Genomic DNA, 21,565 nt, shown 5'->3' on the forward strand with positions numbered 1-21,565 from the left:
ACATCCGGGATACCATTATTCGTCCATGAGGTTGGCCGATAGAACGGAGATGAAAGAGAATGAGAAACAGAAAAATATAGAGAAAGAGAGAAAGAGAGAAAAAGAACAAAACCATGGTGATCGCAATTGGAAGAGTGATGCTGCAACTCGATCCTTTCTCTCTAACTCTCTCTCTTTTTTTCTCTCTCTCCTCCCGTTTAGGGTAGATACCCTTTAAAACGTCAAACGACGATTCCGATCCTAAGATTAATCCATCGCTCGTAATTGGAAGGTCGCGCACGTGTCGCGATCCGGAAATTTACGATCTCGTGCCGGTTCCGGAGTCATTTCGTTTTCGTTTTTCACAGAGAAAAGCGTCGTTCGTTGGATAATAAAAGCTCGTTTCTCGCGAGTCGAACGCAAACAGTGACTGTTGGTAAAAGGAATGCTAAGGGATAGAATAGAAGATATCTTGCACCTCAATTTCAAAAGGTAATTCTTATTCCTCGATTAATGAACAGTATACATTAACCTTAGAGAAAGATTTCTCAAATTACGTCTCCATCTTTTATATTTCTTCTTATTTTCTATTCCCTTTGTAAATTAAACACCAAGGCAATGAATGCTTAAAGAAGTTATTATTTCGTTAGATGTTAATTTTCTACTTCACTTCTTGTTATTTCTCAAATCGTTATCATTGTCTTTTGATTTCTATCTTTATTTATTTATTTTTCCTTTCTTTTTTTTCCATTAAGTAAGATTTATTTTAATTAATTTAAGATACCCTCTGTAATTATCACCGTTTCTCTTTAATTATTTGTAATATTTAATCTTATATGTTTTCTTTAGATTTTATATAGGTGCATAGCTATTGTTAAATGTTTCTTCTTAAATTTCCTCTTACAAGATTGCAGTTCTGGTAGTAATCAACTTCTCTCTTTCGATCTCTCTCTCTCTCTCTCTCTCTGTTCTACTTCTTCGTTCAAATATAATTCGCAATCAAAAGAACAAGTGTAATGACTTACATTTTAAAGATATTCTTTGGATTCGCTCGAACGAACGAATCGAATAAACTTTTTAAAAGTATTAAAAACTGATTAGAACAAAAAATGGGAGGATGAGAATCGAGAGATTAAAAGTATTCGAGAACTTTCGTCAAGCCTTTCGAGGTGCATCGTAATACTGTCGAGTTACACGTAAAATCGTTGCTAGCTGCCATCAAAGAGAAAGAGAGAGAGAGAGAGAGAGAGAGAGAGAGAGAGAGAGAGAGAAGGATTGCGTTAGATTTTAAGGGTGGACCGCGCAGGGGCGCTTAAGATAGCACGAGCACCTCGAACACGTGGTAAAGCTAGATGTCGCCCCTTAGGTCGCGAGCTTTCAAACTCAGCGATCCAGCCAGTCCGCGGCTGTCTGTGCTCCGCGAAACGCGACTTCCGGAGTTCGTGATTAAATTCAAAATCGACTGAACGATTTTCGTAACCCTTCGATTTGGGAAGATCGTTGGACTTTTCAGGGTAAGTTCGACTAGGAAATAACTTTCTTTTTTTTTTTTTCCTTTCTTACACTGAGCGTAAACATTGATTTGTATATAAAGAAAACGGGAAATTCTTCCGACATTTTTAAAAATTCGTACATCTATTTTAAAAATCGTACTTTAAAAGCGAATCTTTCAAAAAAGAATAACAAAAAGAAAAATCTGATCGAAATTCTTATCCGAAGGACGAATGTCTATTCATTTTATTGAAACTCGTAAGACGTGTATATATTTTTGAGGATCGATAGAAAGAGAAAGAGAGAGAGAGAGAGAGAGAGAGAAAGAGAGAGAGAGGCTTAACGGGGCCGAGGAAGGTTGCCTAATTACAAGACTTTCTTTTTGTTCCGTTTTTACGCGTCGTTATGCGGTAGCTAATTAGTTTCCTGAACGTCAGTGAAAAAATGTGAATTCACGCGCGCATATTCGGCAGATACCTTAAACACGCGATAATTATGACTTAGAAGTATTGCGAACGTTTTCAAGTATATTTTTCATGTGCAATATCGTGTTTCGTGCGAAAAAAAGAAAGGGTAGGATTTAAAACGTTAACACGAATGCATTAACGTCGGTCCCGAAATAAACGTAATCCTGCTGGTATGAATAAAAGTTAAGCGCTTTTTCGTATTTCACTTTATTTCTCTTTTATTTTCTTTTATTCCTACTATTTTATATAGTGCGCGTGAGCGGTAGTACATACTTTTGCAAAATGTTACATAATGTTGACGATTAGGGTGACCGCCGAAACAAAAGCAAGTACTTCATGTTGTAACTCGTCTCTTTATTCGTAGTTGTTGTCCTTGTTTTCCTCGTTGTCGTTCCTCTCGTAGTTCTCCCGTTTGGATTTAAATGAATGGTACCGTTTCCCCCTCTCCCCCTCAACACTCTCGAATCTTTCGGATTTACACTTGACGAGTGTTTTTGAAAGCGTTTGTAAAATTATTCACCTTTTCATCGTCGGCCGTGATATACATTGCTCGTGGCTGCTACGACGCGACTAATGAGAACGCGCTTAATTTGTAAGTGTGATACGTCGACTTTTACTATTGCTAGTCGACATCGGTTATAGTATATCGGAAGGAAAGTATGAAAATTTGAATAAATAAAATTGTGGATAGACGACCTGTCATAGTTAACAAATTATCTAGACACCTAAATAAAAGAGATAGGGGGAATATTAAAAGGAGAAGCAAAATAAAAAAAAAAGTAATAATTATAATTAACGATGTTAATACACCAAAAGATTTCTAATCTCGTTACTGAGTTTCGTTAAAAATATTTCCCATATACGTAGTTATTGCTTTAAAATAATATATACATATATATATATAAATATATACGTACATAGTAGTACATAAATGTACATTATATATGAATACGTATAAATGAAAATTTAATCGACGGTGATACAAATATATACGTAGATAATGTAAGCACTTATGAAAAACTGAATCAATTAATTGCATAACTCATTGTAATTCAGGAAATACAAAATCGTGATCTTCCATTATGCGTCGGTCAACTTTCAACGAGCTATAACCGCATTGTACCTTTTGGAAACACCCATCTCCGATGTGCTTTATTTCGTCAAGCGTGAAAACGAATATCGAAATGAAACGAGAACAGGCTGATATCGCAGAGTGTTCCATACTCATAGTTACTATTAAAGTACGAATTATCAGAATTATAAACGCGAATCGGACGGATATGACGACGGGTGGGCGTTAAATTCGGACCAATGATTCGGTGTCAATTTGTACATGGTGCTCAACTGAAATCGTGTCGCTCGTCGCTCGTAACAACATCGTTATTATCACAAAGCTAGCTGGTGAAAACTTTGAAGATAGAAGCTTTTTGAGGGTCCACTCAAAAATTCACAATTAGAGGGAATAAGAGAGAGAAAGAGAGATAAAGAAAAATTGAGAAAAGGGGGAAATGGTATTTCATTGTATTAACAATAAACTATATATATTTAAAGATACGATGAAATACAGTCTTTGAGAATTAAATTAGTTTGAATTTTCCCATAATTAATCGTTTTCAAATTATTATGAAATGGATCACTTATAAAATATAATATAAAATCGATTGATGAATTAATGAAATTATAAAGATAGGATGATAAAGAAGAATGAGAGAATAATCAGACTGACTTTGGTTGACACAAAAAAAAAACGAATCAGAAAATTACGTCCATTACAATCAATCGAATTATCCTCGCTCACGATTCGGTTTTCCTTCGATTCGGTCTACCATCGAACGAATTCTGAGAAGAACTTAAAATGAGAATGGAGAATCGGATGGCTTAAACGGACACGAAGGAATATAAATTGTAACCACATTCTATGGAGGAGTAACCGAGTGACGAGAGACTTTTCGACATTTTCCTAACGTCGACGGTAGCAGTACTATCGTGCTAAGCTTCTGCCGCACCTGCTTGCAGTATGCATAATGCTAATTGTCCCTTTAACAAAGCTCCAACGCCCCTCGCAAAACTACGCCAACTCGAGGTTGCCGACCTGAGAATGTATCTTTTTCTTTTCTTTTCTCTCCCTTCGCTTTTTTTCTTACTCTACTTCTCTCTCTTTCTCTTTTTCTCTACTTTTTTTTTTTTTGATCAAATTCTTTAAAAATATTTTTTCAAAGGCTTCTAATAAATTTCATGCATGGGTATGTCGAGAAACATCAAGAATCTAAATCATGTAACAATAAGTATATATATCTACTCATCGAACAATACAAATGAAATTTTTTTTTTAAATGTCATAAATGCAATTTTCGATCTATGATATGATTTCAAAGCAGCAATCGTATCTAATAAATCCACAAAATGTGAGATGACGTTAACAAGAGAGAAAGATTTCTCCTGACTCATCAAGTATGAAGATTGAAATGTAGTACTCATTGTTAAGTAGGTACAGTTAGTTAATGCTTCAACTTGTACGTTACGCTAAGCTTTGAACGTTTAATAATTTATAATGTGTACTTCTTTTCATATAACGCGACGTATCGAGACACTTTAGTTGTCGACATGTTTTAAGAGAATATAAAACTTATCGCTTGCTTACTAACCGTATAAAGCATATATAATTTTACTACACATATATATATATGTCTGTATATATAAATAAATAAATAAATATATATATATATATACACATATACAGACACACACTTGTCTTTACGATTTTTCATTTTACGATTGAATGATTTTATTCAATGTTTCCTATCTCAATTCGCATTATTTTATTTTAAATCAAAACAAAATTTGTTCACATTCATCGATCGAAAATTTCAGCGAGAAACATATCGTTAACAAATTAATGATATGTTTCTTGCACGTTTGTCTTTCCTCAAAGATAAATCAAAGATCGATACGATTACCATTTACCTTAGTGCACGTACGATACCAACACACTGTGAAAATCAACGGCATGCTCGTACGTCTTGAATAACGAACGATCGTAGCGATAATTGATTCTACGTGCCCTGTCGAATAATGCTTTACACAATCCGTCTTATCCTGTGCTCGCTTGTAGACGATACCCCTGGAACGGATGCCGTAAGCCACGTCCATTCGATTCATCCATCGCAGGCATACACGATTAGGAACGATCGACGCGATGTTAGTTCCCTGTAGATGACCGTCAATAGCATTGCCCGGCAGTATCATCGACTCGTACTACTTGATATCAACGACAAACACAGCTTATTCGATTCGCGTGTTTATCGTTAGGATAGGTCATTATTTGTATAACCGAAATGATTTGATTTTAGTTAAAAATATGACATTTAATATCAAACAAAATGACATGAGCACGAAATAAGAAACTTTATTATAGTTAATAATTAATAATTAATGATTGTAATAAATCGGTATAACAATTATGACTTATTGAAACTTTAATTAATTTTTTAATACTTTAAATATTAGATTGAAATTTCATTCGTATTTTGAAATTATCGAATAATTAGATGTCTCGATAATACATAGATGATCGAATGCTTTGAACAAAGGATATATACGGAAAGGTCTCATCGAATCGACCGTGAGACATTATTAAAGCGAATCTGTGCGGTAATGCGGATTGATTATATCCACTCAGACCATCCAGAATGTGGATATGATGTATCGTTATGAAAGGGATACGGAATTCATCTCATCTCCGCCATCTTTCGCACCTCGTAATCAATCCTCGCCATTAATGTAAACCATATCGAATACCAACAGTTATCCATATCTCTTCTTCGATATATCCTTTTTGATCTTTAAATCTTTACGACAAAATTATTCGATTAAATTAATACAACCATTGATCATGATAAAATTTTGTTAACAAACTGATGAACTATCCAAGATATCTTCTTTTGTTTTTGAATAAAAATAAAATGTCAAAATGTCGGTCACAGGTGAGCATAATTAAAGTTAACTCGTTAAATTAAAATTTTTGTTTCTACTAATTACGGTGTACGTTTGTGAATTTGATAAAAAAAAAAACAAAAAAAAAATAACTAAATAATTAAATAATAAAAAAAAAAAAAATAAAGATTTGACATAAAATCGATCGCAATAACAAATCATTACACTCGATTCATTCAATCGATTCATTCATTCAATTTTACAAATGCCTTGTCTCTAAATATCTACCATCCGGAAAATTTCGATAATTCAACTGAAAGAACTAACGTAATTATCGTGAATATTGTCGCGGCCATTATTACATAGTACTGTAAATAAAATAATATTTTCTTTTACATATTTCAATAAAAGAATGTATGTACGTATCTTTTCACTAACATTCAGTATACGCGAGAATGAACATAATGGTCCTGTTATTTATTTTACAATCCTTCTTTCTAATTCCTTTATTCTTTCGTATTTCGTTAAAAATCGCGAGAAAATGCCAGGAAAATCGAATGTGAGATTTCCGTGCAGGTCAGCCGTCTGGTCAGGGAAAAAAAAAATGCAAAAAAGAAGCAAAAGCAACTTGCGATGCATTTTTTCATCGTTTGCTCGTACGCATGCGTTTGTAAGAGAAAGAGAGAGAAAGAGAGAGAAAAAGGGAGAGAGGGAAAGAGATATAAAGAGAGAAAGAGAAGCAGAAAGAGCGAGAGAGGGAAAGAAAAAAAGAGGAGAGAGAGAGAGAGAGAGAGAGGGAGAGAGAGGAAAAAAGAGAACTTTGTGTGCAACCGAGTGTTGGAGAAACAGAGCGGTAAAACGATTGATACGATTTCATTCTGTGATGCTTCGTGCATTTTCGATAAGAAATAAAGGTTGTCTGATAATACTTCTGTCGTAAAATTACATTATTCAAAAAAAGAAAAAAAGAATGGAATAAAATCTTTCAAAGCAAGATCAAATTTTTCTATCGTTCAAAAAAAATCTTTATAAGAAAGATATTTTTTAATGGAAAGAAAGTACAGCATTAAAAATCATATGAAAAAATTTGATTGCGATTTTAAAGAAAAATCAATTTTTTAATAAGAAATTCGAGTATTGATATTTTATCATATATATATATATATTAATATATTATTAATTAACAAGAGTACGGTTCATTAATTAACAAAAGTCAAAAAGATTATGGGAATAAAAAAATACAAAGAAAATTAAAAAAAAAAAAAAGATGAATTAATGAAATATTATGGATATAATCATCATACGATTACGATATGGAAAAAGTTCGTTTCGTTTCTTTAAGCCAATGGTAATAGTACATAGTCCTTGCATAGGTATCTTCCACGTTATGTACGCATGATCCATTTGATGTGATTTGCATATTCCAGCAAATTCCTTCTACCGCGGCTTTATTATTTCGCTCGTTCCTATTACATTAACGGATTCGCGTAATCTCCATTTGGTTTAATAGCAATTGGTTCCCCAGCTCGTTTACTCATTGTAATTTGTTTAAACCTTTTAAAATCTTTCACTGAATACCATTCAGCAATTTTCAAAAAAATAATAAAATTCATTTTTTCGACGATTCTATAACGAAAAGAAAACGTTTTCGATCGGTCGATAGTTATATAATAACATTCTACTTATTCGCATGATATATACGCTTACTACTACTCAACTTTGTTATGTAACAGTTATAAACGATAGAACCAGTTACTAACTTCCATGATATAACATGACTAATGGCCACGTTAATTTCATAATTAGTCATTAATTTCGGACGCATTAGAGCGTTAACTTACGCTCGGATCTGCAAGCGAATTATTTGCAAGAGAATTTGAAAAAAATGTTATTAATTTATTCCCTTATTATTAAGTATTTCATTATTTAGGCAGTTTAATAACGAGCAAACATTCTTATTTAGATGGTGCAAGTTTTACGAAAGATTCTTGTTTAAAATTTCAAGCAAACGATAAACGTTCAAATGGCACTCAGCAGCGTGAAAATATAACGTTAGGTATCTTTTACTTAACGTGACTTTAATTACACGTTATCTAAAAAGTTTCGAATCATTGTAGATAAGTTTCTTAAGCGTACGCTCATTCACACGCTACGGAGGATAAAGCCGTTTTTCTTCTCGCTCAACGTCTCGTTAATCTCGAGAAAGCGTGATAGTGATGGAAGTGAAATAGTCGTTGATCACGATTAGAAACTCGACTCGTTTACAAAGGATCGACGCTCGAAAACCGGGTACTAACTTGAAAGCTAATTTTGTACTCGTCATGTTCGTCAATATGTTCTTCTACGATGTATTTCTCAGTTCCAACCACAATTAAACGTTGGACATTGAAAAACTGATCAAAAGGTTAATTTAAATATGATGAAAATCGATGGATGAATATTAGTGTTATAAAAGTAGTAAAAAGTAAAGAATATGTAAGTACGTAAATATATCAAAAAAAAAAAAAAAAAAAAAAAGAAAGAGAAAATATTATAATCACATTGACTTTGAATAAAATTAAACGCTGATTTAATAAACGTAGATGAGTCATTGAAGTGAAGGAAGTATTAAAAGAATACTCATTGAATGTAAATATTAAAATTACTTTTTGTACATTGAAATAAAAGATTGTTAAAATTAGAAAATTATTTTAATATTATATTCGTTCGCAAATATCAATCTTTGAACGAATAACACAAGTTCCATTCGATGAAAATCTTAATGAAGGAAGAGATAAATAAATTCAACGCTAACATTTACGTTCTAAATACTCGATCTAATTTTTAATAGGATATATAATTTCTCATGTTCGCGACGAGCAACCTCGTCGTGGTCCGTTACCGACGAATTTTCGAGGTCGTGTATATCCAACCAGGAATCGGATTCGCCTATATTTGCACTGAAAGACAGAGAACAGGTTCCGTAATTTCGTAGATGCGAATCGAGCATTTGCGGTTAGCTCGCATACGTTCGAGCTAGGCGTTTCTATAGGTAAGCTGAATCTACAATTATTGCGTTTCGTGGTAGGTAGATACTTGATGGAGCCCAAAGATGCGATCGAAACGTTAACGAAATCAACGTTGGACTATAGAGGAATGATAAAACGAATTAACTAGGTATTCTGCTAAAATGATACGAATTAGCATCAAGTACGGGGCATTTTCGTATTTCTCATAGACCCTCTTCCAGATGATTCTACCTGTGGATTACATAGTGTCCAATAGATTTTCGACTGATTAGAAGAACATCGCAATCTTCCAACTAATTTACATTAATGCGCTTAGGAGCAAGAACTTCTTGAGCTTCCGTTGACACGAACTTATCTCCCTCTCTCTCTCTCTCTCTCTCTCTCTCTCTCTCTCTCTATTCGAGTTACCGACACGAGTTGGCTCTCTCATCTATTTTTATCCTTTCTTTCTTTTACCTTCATGTATGAAAAAAGTAAATGGCCTTGGGTCTACGTATGCATTTAGATGTTATACATCAAATCAAACTTCGATCGTTCGAAAAATACGACTAACAAAAAAGAAAGAAAAAGAGAAGATCTTCCAAATGAGAAAATTTCATGGAATGTCGAGAGTTAACGATTTGGAAGTAACCTTTCGATTTAACATTTTCCCAGAAAAAAAACAATGGTTCAAATGATACTTTCTTCGAAAAAAACTGTCAAGAGGAGATTCTTGAATTTTCTTTACGAACGATATATCTTGTCGAAAGTTTACAAGTATAAATATATTGTATAAAAATAAACAAATCCAATGGCCGACCATAAATATTTCTTTTTGTATTTTTTTTCTTTCTTTTTTTTTTTTTTCTTTTTTTTTTTTATTGTGAGAGAGAAAGAATGAAATGGATGCGAACTTTTTAGCGAATAAAATGTTCCTCTCTCTTTCCCTTTCTCTTTCTCTCTTTCTCTCTCTCTCTCTCTCTCTCTCTCTCTCTCCCTCTCTCTTTCTCTTTCTCTTTCTCTTCATATTTCATAGCTTTTATTTTCCTGAATAACGAAGCTATGCACGAGCACGTAGTCGCTACTGTCACGTAAAAATATTCCGTCGTTGAACAAAATGTCCTACGCAAAAATATCGGTGGCTAACTTGCCTCCTGGATTATGCAGATATATCGAGAAATCTCGCTATCTCTTAATCGCTACTGTCCTCCAGCGTGAAATGCATTGCCAGTGTACTTTTTTCGTTCTAACTTTTTCTCTTTCCTTTCCCTTCAACAATGTAAAAATTTAAAAATATTTTCTTACATATACATATGTATACATTGTATTCTAAGCAATATGATATCTTTCTTATTCCTTTCAGCTGAATTCCCAAGTCTCTCGTTCTATCCCATGAGGCTAAAGAATTTACAAATCACCATAAATATGTAATGGATTTCTACTTCAAATCTGGAACGAAATGTTTCTAGAGAGAGAAACTGATTGAACTTTTGTATTATTTAAAAATCAATATTTATCAATCATTTATCATTCATATTACATAGAACGCACATATTAAAAATCTATTACATTTCACGATAAAAATAGTAATCTATTCTTCGGATAACAAAATGACCTTTTCTGGAGGTAAAAACCGTGAGAACACCAAAGTAAGAACAGAGACAAAGAGGGAGAGGAAGAAAGAGAAAGAGAGAGGGAGAGAGAGAGAGAGAGAGAGGGAGAGAGATAGAGAGAAAAGATAACGGTGAAGTAAAAAAGAATAAGGCGAAGAAATTCTATCGAGGAGACCGCTTTTATCACCCCATCATGTTATTTCGCGTTGCATTTCCGAACGATAAATTTAAGAGGATACTTTTGAAAGGATTTCGATCTCAAATAATGAGAGACTAAGCGATGAAAGAGGGAAAGAAAGATAATCGAGAAGTTGCCTTACATGGGATGCAGAAATTGAATAAAGTTAAAGCACATACATTCGTTTAAAGTATAAAATATTTCAATAAAAACGCCAACACATATGTTTGAAGAAACATATTTTTGAATTATATATTTATGTGTTTCTATAAGAAAAAAGAAAAAAAAAATGAGAAAAAAAATATTAAATGAAAAATATACGTATGCCGTCTAAATAGATCAATCGAACGTTTCGAACCAACGCCATTGGTTATAGTACAAAGAAAAATGACATAAGATCGAGTCTCAAAGTATAGTTCCAGTTCGTTCGCTAATACCGACATTCTTTTCCAGTACCTCGAGAGTTCGTTCGAAGAAGAACGTCGAGTAAAAATGGCTCACACGTTGCGGTCGATGTGTACCCGTTGATCTCGACGATAAATTCGGTGGGTTACGAAGTGGTACCAACTCGAACTATCCCTTCCTCTTACAAACCTCACTCGCCTTTAGTGAATGCTGCTACGTTTCTAGCTAACCTCAGGCTGATTCTTTTTAATATCCCAGGACCCACGTACAACATCTCTCTGTTTTTTTTCCTCTCTTTTCAACTCTTTCTTTTTCTTGTTTTTTTTTCTTTTCCTTTTTCTTTTTCTTTTTTCATTCTCATTTTCTCTTATCTTTTTTTCTTCTCTTTTTCTCTCTTTCTCTTTCTCGAACTGACCACACCAGTATAAATTAAAACCACTTTCAGCTGTATAAACTAAAAGGGAACAAAAGACTCTTTTTCCAACAGGTACGAAAGCAGAAAGATTTGATCGTAAGGGTCCAAGGAAATTCTCGCATTTCCTCTACGATTTCACTTCTAATCTCACTTTTCCTTTCCTTCTTTTAACTCCCTAGCTTAAAGAATCTCACGTATTCCACATTACTTTCTTCTCTTTTCCTGATTCATCGGTGAAATACGAATTCTAATGTTTTTTAAATGATGTTTAATTTAATTGGAAAACGTGCCCTTAGTTTATCTAAGAAAGAGAAACGCGAATGCGAAAATTAAAAACTTTTACCCTTGATTAATATAATACTTGTCAATAATAATGAAATAAAATAGAAGTAATAAATTAAAAATAAAAAAAAATAAAAAAAAATAAAAATAAAGTAACGAAGTTTAATTGCCATCCAATCGAATAAGATTTGTTTTTTTTTTTTTTTTAATGTCTTTCGTCATTGACAAGAGTGCTCTAACGATTGATCAGACGTCCCTATGGAGAATTTGAAAGATTATCAATTTGTTCGAAAAATCGTATCAATCTTCGAACAATTAGAATATTCACGATTTTTCTTTTTTTTTTTATTTCGATATTCGATGATCCAATCTTGTTACGATGAAATACTAACTATTTCTAATATCGAAGTCTCTAATGACATTCGTAATAATAATTGTAATAGTAGTTAGTAAAACTCGTTCGACATCGATGTTTGCACCATCATTAAAGTGAAGACAGAATCAAAGAAAATAACAGCAGATGGTGCCAACAGATCGGATTCTTCTTCATTTCACCGAGCACAGAGGCAACGGTGAATATTTTATTTCGTTTTCGATTGAAATACCTTTTACGATGCCATGTTACATCCGACGTTAATTTATCAACTTCTCAGGCGTAGATAAGTTTTCTATCTCTCCTTTGTAATATTTCAAATTTCGCGGTATGCTCGAGAAGATTCTAATAGAATATTAATTCGAACTTTTATTTACGATATCTGAGTCGCTAAGATAAGAGCGACGTTCTTTATGTTTTTTCCTTTTCTTTCTTCTTTTTTTTTTTTAGCTCTATAATAAAGCAGACGATGGATGTTCTATCTTTCTTTTTCTTTTTAATTTCAAAGATTTCAATCCTTTGAAATTCATGGCAACCCTTCGCAACGCGATCGCCTCGATCTTCGACGAACTTCTACTCTTAAGATGCAGTTTTAATTATTCCAATCTCTCAGAAACGAGTAGCTATGGATAGTAACGGCGAGCTTAACCATTACGACGATTAATCCAACTTTATCAGCAGTGATCCGTACTTTTTCATTCGACCGGGATATACCGAGGTCGTGGGTGTAGTCACGATCGTACCTTCATCCACGTTAGTTTTGATATACTTATAAAACGATGTGGTGGTAGTAATGATTAAAAATTTTTAAAGCCTCCCAAAGGTGACTTCGAAGAGCCTCTAATAAGGTGGTTACTTTTAACAAGGTACCTTTCATGGCCGAGTACTCTTCTGCACAATCTTTTGAATATAGAACGGCGACTTAATGACTGTTTTTTTCTCCTTCTTCTTTTTCCTTGTCGATAAGCTCAAAAATAATGATCATCAATATTTGACATTTTTTCGATACTTAATTTCAAAGATATCATATGATAAAAGAGACACGTTTAAGATTGAACACGAAAAGATTAGTTATGTTTCACCTTAGAAATATTACATCGAACAATATTTTGAAAATAAAAAAAATATGTCTATTTATTATACGTGAATACGAGAAAAAATGAAAAAGAAAATATATGCTCGTGTATATATATATACTTACGTATGTTTGACTGAGTTCCAATAAAAGTGATTGTCATGAATAAGGAAAAAGATATTATTTTCTGTCGGAATCGATTTACAAATAGACCATTAATATTACATGCCTCCATAAGATCGAACTAGGATCGTGAGAGGAGACGTTTGTCGCCCCTCCCTTCCCTCCTCAAAATTGCTCTCCGACTACCTTCCTAAAAGAATCAGTGCTCCAGGCACGTTCAACAAAATGCACGTTACGATCATTGAACCTGTTCACCTATTTCTTCCTTTTTCCTCTCTGTCTCTTTATTGCAATTTTTGATATATCTAAACCTTTTCGTAACTGATCATTCTATTTGTAAATTTATAGGTTTCCTTATTTTCAAAAAAAAAAAAAAAAGAAAAAGAAAAAGAAAAAGAAAAGGAAGAAAAAAGAAAAAAAAGGAGAAAAAGTTGCAATTTAATCCTCATGCTCGAAAATAAAAAACAAGTATTAAGTTAATTAAATATATTCTATTTGATATTTTGACTTAGAAAATCGAGAAAATGTAATAATTTTATTATTTCTTATAAAATAGTTATTTGATTATTGGCCAGTTATTTTTGATAACGACACAAGTCTTTTTTATCGACCTTTACTTAGAAACTAGCTGTAACTTAATTTTCTAAAGAACATTTTTACTGCTTCAAGTAGTTATAACTCTGTCAAATTTGTTGAGTTTCGATATGAAATTATAAAAATTTTTACTCTTCGTTGACGACAAGCTTTAAGGAGATGCAAACGAAACTATTTTTCCATATATTTTCTTTTTTTTTTTTTTTTTCGTACTAAAACATCCACTTGAATCTTTCAGGGTACTTGAAAGTCTCCATGAAGTACTTTATCTTCCTGACCGTTACTGCTTCATAGTTATATAACAAACAAAAAAGGAAGAGAAAAAAAATTACGTTCGTTTCCTCTCTCCTTCCCTCTCTCTTTCTCTCTCTCTCTCTCTCTCTCTCTCTCTCTTTCTCTCTTTCTCTCTCGAAAAAAAGGAGAAATTTTTATAGAGTTCGCATATACAAATTCGTGTCCACTCGTTGAGAAACGGAAAACGACTTCGTTTTTCTGTTTGGCATTGATGTAGAATTATCATAAAACCGGAATCCGCAAAACGTCAATCTTCCACATCGATGAATCTCCATATTTCTGTCTTTTTCTCTGTGTCCTCCTCTCTGTGTTCGTAGTCGACCGAGCACGTAAGCACGCGTGTCTGTAGCAAGTCGAGCGGATATATCGGATATTTTACGTTTCCATTCGCGAACGTCAAATAAAAATGTTTCGCTCGTAGCACAAAGATAGCGGCAAACGTCGAAATAAAACGTATGATACTACGACGAGAGAGGAAACGTATGCCAATCAATGCGGCCTACGTATTATTCTGTAGAGGAGCAAGCATGTATTTACAAGTTTGAATTTTCATGAGTACGATGTTTGATTAATACGAATTTATGCGTTAAGTGCTATTTGTACATATTGATATCAATCGAAGCGATGTTTGTCGCAATTACAATATACTTATGCTATCTATAATATAAATAAATAAATATTATAAAAATATAGATATAATTTTACGTTACATGAAATTTTCACAGATGCTATTATCCTTATTACTTCTATCATGTATGATGATAGTAAAAAATATACATTTGGACAAAAAAGAAAACATTTAAATGTTTGAAAAATTTTTTAATGTTTTGAAAAGACTGCGTATATTCTTAAAGTGGATATGATGGAAGCCTTCGAGATACGACACTCTCAACGTTCCGAACAAAACTGACTCATAAACAATTTTTCATGTTTACAAATCTTGATCCTACCGAAGATTGTATCGCATATAACGTAAATATCCAACGAGTGCTCATTTTATTTACAAATAATCAAAGTATGTCAAAGTAAAACGTAGTAAATAAATAAACAAACAATCACGATACCAATATTTCAGTTTTATTTTTGTTTTTTTTGTTTTTTTTGTTTTTTTTATTCTTTCATAGAACACTTCGAAGATATTTTCTTTAAAAAATTGGACATAGTGATAATTGTAATAAAATTCTGATAAATCTTAAATCTATATTTTTTTTCTCATTTATATTCGTTAAACGTTCTACCGTAACTCTTCCATGCTCAAATTACCTAGTTCCGGTAACAAAGTGTAATAATAGCGTGTGTCTTGATTCTTCCATCGATTTAGTTCGCGTAAATTTTACTATAGAGCTCCATTATACGAATGGACACGTTTGACTAACGATTCCTTCATTTGATGCTCGCACGCAGAATACATTTTCTGAGTGAACACGCGAAACGTCGAACTCGATGTTCCTTTCGTTCATTGTAATCTAATAGTTAGAGATAGATAGTAATAACTTGTCAATCTCAAGTTTAAAATAGCCTACAATCTAATAATCCTAATTCCATTCTTCTTGACGATGACCAAAGTCCTCTCTTCTCTTATTAACTTCTATATTTTCCATTCCATGAAATCCAACGTCCGACGTCGAGTCCGTCGTCGAAACTTTTCGATGGTCGCTTCGAAATCCCTTTAAGTGAGTTTGATATTCTGAATATCGAACGACGGTCGATGCTTTCAGCAAGGTCCCGAATACTAAATCGATTTCAGAAATTCCAATGATCCCCGATAAAATAAGTCAGTATCTACTTGATCATTGAGTATCGAAAATTCTGAGTGTTTTCGAATCACTCAATCATTGAATTTCTTTTTTTGTAGTTTAATCGAAGAATTTAACGAATCCTCAGATTTCTAAGAATTTTTCTTAAATGTTAGTTTAAATAAAGAAGAAAAAGATCGACATTCTTTTCAAGGCATCCTATACGTGAATTTCGATATTGGCATCAGAGACAGAGAGAGAGAGAGAGAGAGAAAGAGAGAGGGAGAGAGAGAGAGAGATCGATCGAGGTACCGATAACCTGAATCTAACGTTTCCAATGAAAAACCACAGCAACTTTGTTGGAAACGATATGTCGATTACGATTCGAGCATTATCGCAAGCTGGGATTTATTCTTCAGGTACTGCAATCCTCTGTGAAAGAAAGCTTTTTGGTAGAACGTAGACCTTGCCAACGTTATCGCGAAAAGTGACAACGTGTAGCCGCTTAGTTTGGCTACCTAAAGAAGAAAAAGAAGTAATAGAAGTTGAAGAAGAAGAAGAAGAAGAAGAAGAAGAAAAAGAAGAAGAGATGGAGGTGGAGGAGGAGGAGGAGAAAAGAAGAGTACTGGAGAACACAGTAGCAGGAGAGAATCGATCAGAAGGATTCCCTCGAGTCGAATCCCCAAATGACGTCGCTTGGTCTTCTCTATCCTTTTCTTCGACAAAGGACACTCATCAAGATTTTCCTTGAGACGAAAGAAAGAATCTAACTGACCTTCTCTCTTTTCGATTCTCTGCCACTCGACTTTTTTATAACTCACTCCCATATACTTCCTCACATTCCTCTGGCCCATCTCACTCTCGACTACTCTTTATCGGTAATTAAGTCACACGGTACTCGTGCGTCATAGAGGCGTCGTCCTACTTGTGTAAATGTCTCTTTAAAACGTCTCCTTAGCGAGTACTTTAATGAGCATACTAACGTCTACGAACGAACTGCTTCGTTATCATCGTTTCAAGGTCACCGGTTAAAGCATCTGCTCTCTTCATCTCGTTAATGTTTGTCAGACGTCTCATCTGTTCTTTCTCGTTCAATGAGTAATGTAATTAGTAGAAAATTCATTATTTCCATTAAAATCTATATCTTTTCCTTATCTTTTTTTTTTTGTTCTTTTTTATTTGCGATAATAATGTATTACAATTCGTATTTACTAATCGATGTGTTCAACAAAGGCCTAGTTTCGTTTCTAATTAAAGCTATGTTTACTGAACGTCCAATACACATATTAATTAATTCAGGTTATTATTAAAGACGTCGTGAATAAACATGAAACCTACGTATACAGAGACATTTATAAGTATATGTATACGGTACTACATATATACCCGAGCTCGTCATGAATGCTAATGAAGATGGTAAACTTTTTCGGATCTCAAAGCGAGCATTGGAAGAGACTTACGCTCTTTTTGCGAGGGACACCCTCGCTTGATATTCAATATGAGCGTCACCATAAAGGAAGAGAGATACCGCAATGTGGTACCGGCCAAGAGATATCGCTATTCTCTGTGTATGTGCGTCGCGTGTTTTACTTCTCAAAGGCACGCTAAAAATAGCGTTGGAGATAACAAAAGATGGATATATCCTATCTTCACTCTATGCATTTAAAAGAAAATTTGAAAATTTTTTCAAATACGCCATGCGTTTAAAGATTTCCATGCTGTTAACATGATTTTACGAAACAAGCAACTATTTCAACGTCTGAATCGAGAGAGAGAGAGAGAGAGAGAGAGAGAGAGAGAGAGAGAAAGAGAGAAAGAGATATTTATTAAAAAATGATATTAAAAACATACTCTCTAGGTATCGTTCAACACACATACGTTTTCGATTATTTCGTCTGAATACCAAATACTGCTTTTTCATTATTCTCGAAGAAAATAGAATAAAAAGAAATAGTAATAGAAATCCAAAGAAATTCGTTCACGATTCAATACTGTTACAAACGTGCTACGTCAGAATATCGCGAGAAATGGAATTGCCTTAAACACATAAATAAAATATTTCACTTTAGCGGTTAGGAAATGCTGCAGGTCTGTACTCCGCATCGCTAACAAAAAAGAAGAAGAAGAAAATAAACAAAAAAAAAAAAAAAAGAGAGAAAAAATTCGTACCGAAATGTATTTTGGCATAACCATCTTGCTAATTAAATCCCACTCATATTGTTCTTCCATTGTATCTTGCATTTTAATGCCGGCTATACTTGGTGTTTCATACATCAGGTATTAATGAGACTCCTATTATTATATTATTTGATAGAATCTATTCATAAAACGAATATATTACGCAAAAGAATAAAAGGTGATAGAATGAGAGGATCTTTTCGTTTTTAAGAATTAAAAAAATATTTCATTTAATTTTATTTCGCTCTATTTCTCTTCACAGCATTTTTGATTTGAAGACGTCTCTCACGTAATGTTGTCTGATCACGTTTCACCCTCCGCCGCGTTCGTACTTACGAGATTTGCTATAGTATAAATATCGACGCTATGCCATCTAGAAATTCGAAAGGAAAAAGCGAATACTATTCACTGGTAGTAGTAGTAGTAGTTTCAAGCCGAAAAGCAGTATCGTTACCCTGTCTGAAATCTTTCAAAGTCTTACGAACTTTGTCGTTGCATCGTACAGTTCGTAGTTTGCAGTCTACATTCGCTATTTACTATGTACATACCTCCTCCTTTCCTTTCGTTTCCATTTCTCCTATGTCACGTATCGTTCGAATGAAATTTCTTTCTTGTTTCCTATTTTTTCTTTTTTTCTTTTTCCCTTTTTTCTATCGTTCTCCAAAGAAAACGATATTCGAAACGTCAACGAAATCTTCAAATCAATTTTATTATGTTTCTTTCCTTTCCCAAAAAGAAATAAAGATATATATATATATATATATATATATATATATATATTTCTTTTTTAAATACAGTTAATAAATTTTAAAAGAATTTCATAGAATTTCATTTAAGATATATTTTATTTACGATAAATCGTAGAAAATGAAACGCTTGGAACTAAAAATAAAGATACCAAGATTTTGGTAGAAATAAAATAGAAATGATCGCCTGTCGTAGAATGCAGATGTTGACATTTAACCAATGAAAAAACAACGTACCAAATGAATAATAATATAATTGACTGTCAATCAATTCCAAAAGGGATGTTTCGGTGCAAGCGTGAATTTTATTACCGTGAATTGAATATTCGATGTTTAGTCGAGATATTTGCACGATTGATTTCTTTTTCCCTGAAACAGAATCATCATTGGAGAGCTACGCAAATGTTCGATACAACAATATAATCAACAGGTTTATTGTTTTATTTAAGATAATTATTAATCAGTCACTGTTTACTTATGGATTTCCTATAATTATTCTCATTCGAATATTGAACGGTATATCAAGCTTGAAAATGAAATGGAAGAAACGAAAAGAATTAAAACAAAGAAGAAGAAAGAGAAAAATGGCATTTATTATGTCCGTTGAAGTGAATTATAAAATTGTTATTGCGTTAACGAGACTTAAAAGATAGTACGAACATCTCGATAAACGACTGCAAACGCGACGGAAAAGTTGACCGGTTGCTGTACGCAAATTTTATTCGAAGATCGTAATGTTTGCATTGCAAATGGGTTTACTTCGTTATTCGAATACAATGGGTAGACTGTGTCCAAGACTATGCGGCAACCGGTGGTGCGTTTATTTCGAAATAGAAAGGGCGAGCCATGTTCTACACGTGTGTGTGTATGTGTGTGTGTGTGTATATAAGTGTGTCGATGGATGTATATATTGTTCTGAACGAAGTCAGGAAATCTCGAGCTTTTCGCTTTACGATTGCACGCAGGTTTTAACGTGCGCAAACTTGGAAAGGAAACTGGAAAAGTTTGCCATCGCTTTACTGTTACTTTACTTGTGCTTTCTTGCTTCTTACTCACTGAATGAGATCTCGAGTCTTCCGGAAGATCAATGTTTAATATAGATATATGTAATAAACTTTAAAAAACGAACTTGGATATCTTTTTATCTATACAACTACAACTTCGTTTCGATTTAATAGATAACACGAAGCAATGCTATGATGAAAAATGAAACTGCGTCTATCATCTTATATCTATCTTTTAAATTAACGTTGTTTTTTTTTCCGTGCAATTCGTGTACTACATAACTATACGCATTTATATGTATACATCAATGTACACATATTTAACATGAAATATGTACATTGATGTAACCGAAAGTTGAGTACATTTTTTTAAGGTAAATATTCAAAGGATAGTGTTTATATATATGTGTATATATATTTATATGTACATCGTATGAGTACACTCGTGATTCCGTGACATCTCTTAGACCCCAAAACTCTAAAGCTGAATCGTGCCTTGGCGTTGCCTTTTCATTGATTAGAAGTTCTCTTTTCGCGTGTTTCCTTTTCGCGTTCTTTCTCTTTATTTCTTTAGAACTAGAACACCTAGAGAATCAGAAACTCTTAAATTAATATTCGCGAGTGATTACGAATTTTTGTAAAAGTTTCTTATAACTTTTATAATCCAAATTTAATCCTAACATGTAATTTTGCATTTTTTCCTATTTTATCTTTTTACATTTTTATTATAGATTATAATTACATATTAACTCGATTATAATTTCGACCATTTCCATGATTCTTTGTTTCTATAGATACGTATCATCGTTAACGGAGAATGCAATTCGCAAATGACAAGTCCTAATCCCGTTACTCCAAAATTAGTTCTCGTGTCCTTCTCGAATCGCAATCTAACTGACTTTCAGTTGAAACAAAGTCAAACAAAGGAGTACTCAGTTCTACCGTATATTTAATCCGACGACGAACGTTTGTTTGTTATCACAATGCCGTGAAATTGTTCCTTCTTATCGGATGAGTTTCATCAAAGCCATTTCGTTAATTTTGTCACGTCACGAGAGAAGACAAAGTCTCGAAACGTATCTCGAAACGATAATCAAATAAGATCAAAAGCGATCAAACGGTTCTCGATGTGCCTAACAAAATATTTAATCGTACTTTCGTCTCTCGTATAGAATCGTTTGTTGAAACGTTCAGATCAAACGTGATTTAGTCTCTATTCGAGACCTCGAGATTATTATGGAAATATTTACTACCCGTTTGACTCGAAAGAATGGAAAAAGAAGGTTTTTCGCATTACTAAAAGTCACCGAAAATGAATGAACATATTACGGTGTACATTTGTGCGAGTCAGTGGAATACGTTATGTTACGATGTTCCGATGTGCAACTACTTGTTTGGTATAATGGATGAACTGGAACGTGAAGGAGAAAAAGAGAAATTAGAGAGTGGGTGAAAAGAGAGAGAGAGAAAGAAAGAGAGAGAGAGAGAGAGAGAGAGAGAGAGAGAGAGAGAAAGAGAAAGATAGATAGATATGTACGGCGAATGAAACATGGACGAAAGCAATGGCTCGAGAAACATTTATACTTTCGCAAGGACTTCTTAGTGGAAGAAAAAAAATTGCCGACTAGGATAACGTCATTCGCAGACGTTAAACTATAATATTTGCCATGTGCCATCTTCGAAAATATAAAA

The 21,565-nt window shown here is 33.4% G+C and overlaps 1 protein-coding gene across 4 annotated transcripts in view; it reads left to right on the forward strand.

Moving 5' to 3' along the window:
* Positions 1-1,372: 1,372 nt before the first annotated feature.
* LOC124949278 (zwei Ig domain protein zig-8-like) overlaps positions 1,373-21,565 on the forward strand; it is a 44,272-nt gene continuing 24,079 nt past the window's right edge. The window contains exon 1 of one of the 4 annotated variants that reach the window (XM_047494086.1): positions 1,373-1,493. The gene's annotated coding sequence lies outside the window, so the exon portion shown is untranslated. Of the gene's footprint in view, positions 1,494-12,140; positions 12,323-21,565 lie in introns of those variants that run through there. The other 3 variants (XM_047494087.1, XR_007101016.1, XM_047494085.1) reach the window with 3 other exon arrangements.

Source organism: Vespa velutina, chromosome 5, assembly GCF_912470025.1.
Source record: "Vespa velutina chromosome 5, iVesVel2.1, whole genome shotgun sequence".
Lineage (NCBI taxonomy): Eukaryota > Metazoa > Arthropoda > Insecta > Hymenoptera > Vespidae > Vespa > Vespa velutina.